Source organism: Equus quagga, chromosome 1 (assembly GCF_021613505.1).
Source record: "Equus quagga isolate Etosha38 chromosome 1, UCLA_HA_Equagga_1.0, whole genome shotgun sequence".
Lineage (NCBI taxonomy): Eukaryota > Metazoa > Chordata > Mammalia > Perissodactyla > Equidae > Equus > Equus quagga.
The window spans coordinates 109,367,047-109,375,405 of NC_060267.1; positions in this window are offsets into that span (position 1 = coordinate 109,367,047).

Genomic DNA, 8,359 nt, shown 5'->3' on the forward strand with positions numbered 1-8,359 from the left:
AATTGCTGGAAAATGCATGTGTGTATTACTTTGGTCTTTAATTGGCTACAAGTTTTCTTTTTCATTAAATGCTAATTTAATTGTCTAAGTAAACAAGGCCATTAGAAAGTAGTCAATTCTTTGGAAAAATTGTATAATGAAATACAAATTTCACTTATAGTTATGGATCAATTTTTCTATAATGAATAGACCTCAGAGTCGGGCTTCTTTTTAATTATACAAGATTAATAGTCTGTCTCCAAGGAAGTAATGTACCTAAAACCCTTAACTTTCCTGAGAATGGTAAATTCCTCCTTGTACTAGTGTGTATATGTTTATAAAATATGTAATGTCATTTTTTTTCAGAAAATGAATGAACTTTTAAAATACTTGACTTTAAGCTCTAATTTAAAAAGTGACCTGGTTGATAGAAAGTTAAAAAAATACACTTGTCCCTACTTTTGATAGTAGAGAATCCTGAACAAAATTTAATATTCTTTATTACTTTTACCCATTGTAATGAACAGTCACTACTTTTGGAGTATCCTTTGGATGTTTCTCTAAGTCAAATGATTTAGAAGGGACTAGATTTTTTTTTTTTTTTTGCAGCCAAATGCCTATTTTTTTTCATTATTTTACTTTAAAAATTTCTATTAAATTTACAATATTCAACTTCTTTGTTCCTAACATGACCCCTTATCAATGAACAGCACTTTCCCATCATGAATTCTTAGTGTTAAAAACCAAAATTCAACTGAGTAAACTTTTAAAATCTTATTGGCTTTATTCCTTGATCATGAATCAGGCAGCATCCAACCTAGCAGACAGAAAGGAGCTCCGAGGAGCTGTAAGAAATGAAAGACTTTTATAGGCAGAAGGGAGTGGGGACAAGGAAGTCATACTAGGAGAAAAGCAGGTTGCTTATTGTAGGGTTACTTTCATTTCGGGGAGGGCAGAGGTCTGTCAGGCAGATCACCTATTCATGCTGATCAGGCAATTCCTGATTGACTGGTTTAAGGTTCCCTTTCTGGGAGATCCAAAACTATAATTAATTCTTGGTTTGGTGACATGGGGCTTAGCATAAGTGACTCCATTTTGGGCCTGTTGTCTTGTTTCTAACAATTCTCCCTTTTGATCAGACTCTCAGACTAACTGAGAGATGTGATCAAAATTTAAGGCATCAGCACTACTCCCAGTTCCTTGCTGAATCTCTGTGTGGTATTCAGAGTTCATGATGTCAGTCAGGTTCGCATTCTTTAAGTAAGTCATTCTCTTCACTCCTTTTCTGATGTTCTCTTCTTAGGTAGATCATTTGCTTGGTGATTAGTGGCTACAAACATGCATTTAAAGCTTTGAGAGATTACAGTGTACCAGGGAGACTACTATGATTATTACAAGCAGAATAACTCCCAATGTCTGGAGTGTACTTCAAAGCCACGGTCCCCAAGACCCAAACCAATCAGAATCAAGGAAGTCAAAGAAAGACCCCATTCAAGGAGTCACTTTTTCAAGCCAATTGGCTTATACAGTGATCTTCTGTAGCTGAGTCGCAACTTCCCCAGAAGTGTCAATCCAAGTTCAGCAAGTGGTGTTGGCCATAGCTCACTTTCTTACTCAGCTAAAAGATAATCAAGGGCTACCCTATTATCATGAACAACTTTGGCCAGAGAGTCTAGGGATTTTTTATTGGGCAGCTATTGCTTTAGCAGCAGATTCTGAAATATGGTCAAGAGTTAAGGAGAGATTCCTGATCATAGCCTCATTTGCACTCACTCCCAGCTGGGGGAGGAGGAATACACCAAAGGAAGATAATTTTGAATCATGAATGCATTCTGGTACTTTCCATTTCAGTCCATGGCTTGACATTGGAAAGATTACAGCCATGGAGGCCAGTAAAATTTAAGGGTCTATGCATCACCAGGTGGTTGTATTTTGGTTACCCTTCCTTGTGCCCCTTTCTTTGTGCAGAGCCTGGATACAAGCTTCCCCGGGTTTGGGATTGTTAACCAGAGGCAGGGAAATGGGCCCCCAGAGTTAAGGAGTCTGACGTGAAAGACGGGGAGATGAGTTTTTTCCATAGAAACTAAAACATTGGAAATCAGGGAGAAGTTTGTGATGGGAAGAACTATAGAATCACCAGTATTGTGGCAAATCCAACAGTCATTTGGAAGTTGGATTACCCACTTTGCAATGGCCCAAGATATGTGAACAGTGACATTATCTTTCCAGGCTAGAGCAAAGCAAAAGTTGGACAAAAGCATCATAAAGACCTTCATAGTGTATGAATTAGGAAAAGGATGGTCAGAAAGGGACAAATGGAAAGAAATGTTTTTGATTTGATGTCTTGAGAGGAAGCAGCCTACCTCAATGTCAACTACTTCTCTTCCTAGTCAATCTGATTTTGAGATCACCAGCATTGGCAGAGGATCAGATGTCAGGTGGACCCTTCATCAGTTGTGAAATATGGACCCAAGATTTGACACCTTGTAATTTGTCATCAGTGTCAGTGGCCAAGAGTACTACTTGGTAGGGTCCTTTCCATGAATCTCAATTTTCAAAAGCATCAGAGTAAAACAATAACTTCCTGTAAGTAACAAATGGCTTAAAAATGCTCCTGGTTCAAGATCTGATGAAAATTCATTATAATGGAATTGAAAAGGAAATTTGGTTATTTCTGTGATATACATTTTGATAATAGTTGAATTATAACTGACAACATTATTCCATGACTAATTAGATTTCTAGGAATTTTATACAATTTCTAGAACAATTATGTTTATAACATGCATTCAATCAAACATAACGTAGGAAGGTTTAGCATCACTTCTTATTTGATAAAGCTTCTCATATAATTTAACATATCAAATATACAAGATTATTTTAACGTCTCACTAGTGAGAGACAAATCCTTTGAGATTCTCTAGGGGCCCTCTGGAAAATCTCAGTTAGTTTGAGGTCAAAAAGACTCCATTTTGAAATGTCAAAAGGTTTCATTTGGTTAAACAGGATCACAGATCATTATGAAATAATTCATTATCTATTTAACCAAAGTGACAACAGAAGACATTAAAGGCAAATACAGAAGTTACATAGTTGTGAACAAAACTAAGTTCTTTTAATATTGAGAAGAGTGGGTTTTCTTAAGTAAAGACAATGTGAAGCACAGTAAATTATTTGGGTAAGACACAAAATCTTTGCTGCCCCGGAAGATTAATTAAAGATAAAGAAACTTTTACAATTTCTTCTCAAAAGCGATCAAAAGTCCAAGAAAACTTTTTATTTTAACAAAAAGAAAACCAAATTCTAATTTTGCACCAGTGTACGTTTGATATTAAAACTCATTTTTTTAAATGTAAATAAATCCTTTCCAATCTTAGCCAGCTTAACCACACATAAAATTTCTTTCCCAAGATTCTGTTTCCGCAAACCTTTTACAGGTTTCTTATATCCATTCAGATTTTTGTCCTATTTTTTTCTCATTCTGAAACAACCAGTCATTTTATTTTCCCTAACTACTTTACATACATAGTTTTCCTTTCACCCTTATTATTTCTAAGTAGTTTTAAATATTTATATTGATTAGAATTCTTAACCCTTAGAATCCTTAGTTGCTAGTGAAAAACTAAGAAGTAAGCTATTGTGGACTGTCACACTAGCATTCTGTGAATTGACAAATGTATAAATACATTTCATAATTTCTAGAATTATAGTCCTCGTCATAGCAAATTTTTCAATGTGGCACAAAACATGTTTACTAATAGACCCAATATCTTTAGTTCCTCTACAAAAGGAAGCCAAAAGTGGATAAAACTATATTCAATAGTTAATGTTTCAGTATTTTATCCTCTTTGTAAATGTTCTAGATATTCAATGAATGTCCATCATTTAACTTATCTCAGCATAACATTAAGGTTTCAAGTTACCAAAAACATTTTGGAAACTATTTTTAAGTAGATATACCATAAAACATAATTATTGTTGAAAAGTTACTTGTAAACTTTTATCTTACTTACATCTATTTAATTGTTCTTAACAATTATGCTTATGTAACTCATGAAAACTTCATGAGACACCGACAGCTTACTACCATCTTAAGTTATCTTTCTTGCTGAGAAATTCTATAACAGAGATAACATGAGCTTATTTGACCTTTAGTAAACCTAGGTAGAATAAAAGTTGTATATCCACACTATATCTAATATTGATAGCTTTAAAGACATGCCTGTTTTAATTAAATGAACGAAGTTAAACTAGCTTTAATTTACTGAACATTATCCTAGATCACATGAACTTGAAAAACAGTTTGGTTAGTTTTTATGTTTCTAAGACTATATTTAGTTTATATAGCATTTGTTCGTCTTTAAGTCAATTGAATAGAGCTCTTTACAAATTAATTTTGGGAATATTGTCTGAGGTAGAAAAATAGCACACATCTGTAACATATATATGTAGACATACATAAAGATACAGACAAACTAAAACTGAGATCTTATAGCTTTCATTTGAAAAGTTTAGCCATGTGGGGCTGGCCCAGTGGCATAGTGGTTGAATTTGTGTGCCCCACTTTGGCAGCCTGGGGTTTGTAGGTTCAGATCCTCTGCATGGACCTACGTATCAAGCTATGCTGTGGTGGCATCCCACATACAAAATAGAGGAAGATAGGCACAGATGTTAGCTCAGGGACAATCTTCCTCAGCAAAAGGAGGGAGATTAGCAAGAGATGTTAGTTCAGGGCCAACCTTCCTCACAAAAAAAAAAGTTTAGTCATGAGATAGGTATGATAATGCAAAACTCACTAGATTATAAAAGAACAGTTGGATCCAAATTGTGTTACTGGCAAACGGAATAAGTTAAGATTACTTGCTCAGATAGCTTAAACTTTACACTAATTTTTGTGGTGAAGATTTTTAAGATATTTTTCATAGGTCTAGTTTTCAAACAGCCTGCTTTCCTTCCTCCTTCCCTCCCTCCCTCCCTCCCTTCCTTCCTTCCTTCCTTCCTTCCATTTCCTTGGTTCCTAGAGAAGACCAGGTAGAATATTTACATCTCAAAAGGCACTGAGAAAGAATGTAAGTTCCTCCAAGAAGGACTTTTTGTTCCCTAAATACAGATCTTTTACAGTATATACAAGTCTTTTGGGATGAATAAGGGAGGTTTTGGAATTGGTAAAATGGATAGGTGAGCTTTGAATTGCTTCTCAGAGCTGCATTTATGTTCTTGTAAAGACTCAATTTATCAGAAAAGGACAGTGTTTTTAATTCCTCAAAGAATTGGGTTGTAAACTGAATGACATCAAGGGACTGACCCACCTATCCAATTACATTACCTTCAATTTGCTTCTTTATATCAGGGAGAAGATCTTCAACAGAGATGGAAATCAAGAGATTCTTATGTTCTAAATTTAGAGCTGTTTGTCTTTGGAATGTTTTTCTTTCCCTCTTGGTACATAGTTTCACTTTAGCTTAGGGGAGAAGGCCTTAATAGAAGTTCCCATCAGGCTCTGAATATCAGCTTCTGATTTGGCCAACTTCTGACCACAGAACTACTTAAAACACACAGAAAAAGTCCTTTCAAATATCCTATCAGGTTTCAGCTGGAACAAACAGTAAATTTGTACACAAGAGGTGTCCCCAAAGAGGGTGCAAAAGATACCACCCTCTCAAGATCCAGAGCCACTCCCAAAGACAGCCCAAAGAAAGAACTTAGACAATTTCCCTGAAAGCTGGCACAAGTTGGTGTTACCTTAGCTGCACATGGGATGCAACCTGCATTTCTGTCTGGCCATATTTTTGGAGCCCCCAACCTGATGATTGCCAAGCTAAGTTCTCAGGACACAAAACAAGACAAATAACATGGCAGTAGATGTCCCTGGAAGAGAAAGGATCAGTAACCAATGGATATGACTTGGAAAGTAAGAAACAATGGAAAATTTTACCTTCCTCTAACGACTGAGAATTACAGAGATTCAGAAGAGCTGACTCTAGTAAGAATTCTTACCCTTCACAAGCGTCTGCTCATTTTTACCAGGATCCCATCTCCAGAATGAGTGGAGTTTGAAGTATAGAGTATAGCCCAGGCATCTACCAGAATTTGGCAAGGTTTCCTATTAATTTTAATTTTAGTTTAACTTTGACTGTTTAAAGGAAAAACTGGTATCAGTTTACCAGAGAATCTCTTAGAGTCTCATCAACCCTGGGAGAGACCCATAAGGGAGCGCTCATTTGAGGGTAGATATGGGGTCATCTGTAAGGCAGCTAACTTGGCCAGATTTTGTTTATGGTCTTGTAGTTTCTTCAGAGTGGAAAGGCAATTCAGACAGAGGACTAGCAGACTGCGAATACTCAGGTAAAGGAGGTTAGAGGAGAACAGTAGGATTCAAGTCATCTCATAGTCTTTTGTTTTGGGTACCTCTAGTGTCTTTAACTTTTTATTACTCTTTTACAATGAATCTTTCAATGAAGCTATTTTGGAATCTTGGAGCCTTTTGGAGGCTTCTGCATGCCAATTAAAATAGGTATCCCCATCTGTTAGTATGATTTGGGAGTCCTTGCTTTCAAGTGCACTTCCTAAATGATCTTGTCTAATTAGAACATCCTGCATAATGGCCATTGTAATTCTAAGTTGTCTTAGTAAGATTTTGCCATTTTTGTAGATATTCACTGCTTCTAGGACTACAATTCTTAGCTATAAAATAAACAAGTATGCTGGAAGGGGACATGCTCAGTTCTTTGAAACTTGAGGATCCCATTTCTTCAGCTAAGCTTTGGGTCTCTCAGAGCCACATTAGTACCTAAGAAGGATGTGCCACTGGGTTGGGGGCTGTGTGCTGTTTTACAATGTACCCTGTTGCATGGAAATTTTCTTGAGGTGGCAAAGTAACCTAGTTTCAGTCTAACCCATTCTGTGACCAAAGTATCCTAGCGTGAGAGTCTTAGATTAGGTGGCAAGTGCTCCAACAGCTTTTAAGTGTTTGATCCAAGCCCACCAATTTTCAACTTTGGCTTCTGAGATTCCCACTAATAAGAGATCTATTATTCCTCTACCTCGTGTGCACATTAGCAGAAATCAACAGTAACTGAGGAAATGGAACTGTGGATACCAGCAGTAACCAAAGAGATAGTACTGTGGACTGGCCAAGAGAAGGCCTTAGGCACGCACCACCAGCAGTTCCCAAAGTGGAGCTACAGACTGAACCAGCAGACTCCAACAAATGGGGACTGTGAACTAACCAGGGGATAGGGACTCAGGTTCCGGGTCGAACTGTCTGTTAGCTCAAGGTGACCAGCTAAGCTCTGGACTGTGACTGCAGGCTAACCAAGGACTAAGGACTGGCGCTCTGTTAGAGACTCCCATTAGTCTAGATTGACCCATTAACCCTCAACTGGAAAGCCAATTAGATTGAGAGCTCAATGCGAGAGAATGGAGCTTGGATCTGAGAGAAACTTATCCATTGCCTTCAGAAATGGTGAGAAAGAGAGAACTCAAAGGGTTCAGTGGATCCTAACACCTGTGTTTCTTGTTGTCCCCAAAGCCATCAGAAGTCTCTTTCAGACTCCACCACTGCCACCAAAGTGTTAAAAAAAAATTCAACTGAGTAAATTTTAAAGATCTTGTTGGCTTTTTGCATCATTTCATAAATCAGGCAGCATCCAATCTAGCAGATAGAAAGGAGCTCCGAGGGGCTGTACAAAGTGAGAGACTTTTCTAAGGAGAAGGGAGTGGGAACAAGGAAGTCATGCTAGGAAGAAAAGCAGGTTGCTTATTGCAGGGTTATCTTTCTTCGGTGCGGGGAGTGGGGCAGGAGTCTGTCAGGCGGCTTACCTAACTCATGCAGATAGGCAATTCCTGATTGACCAGTTTAAGCCTCCATTTCTGGGAGAGCTAAAACTATGTCAAGTCTCAGTTTGGTGACATGGGGCCTAGCATAAGCAACTCCATTTTAGGTCTATCATCTCTCTTTTGACATTAGATATTAATTGAGTTAAATAGACAGTTAAATAAAAGACTTCATGTTGCTTGATGTGAACATTATTATCCTGACAAACTTTTAAAAATATGTGCTTCTTTTTTTGCTCCATAACCAAGAGAACTAACCTTACAAATTAAAATAAGCAACTATTTCTTTCAAGGCATCTTATAAAAAGCTCAAACAATATCTGAAGTTTTTGCTAAAGTATCTAAATTTATATATTCTCCAAAGGGGCTGGATCACTCCAATAGTATAGGCCAGACAATTTTGCATGATGCTTAACAACTAAAAGATAATTTTCAAAATTCTGCAAAAGTTTTGTTATATTCACTTCCCCTTCACTCCAGGAAAGTATATAAAGTTCAGGTTATCCGTAGCATCTAGCAGAGCTGCTCAGTTCCCTTTGGAGTA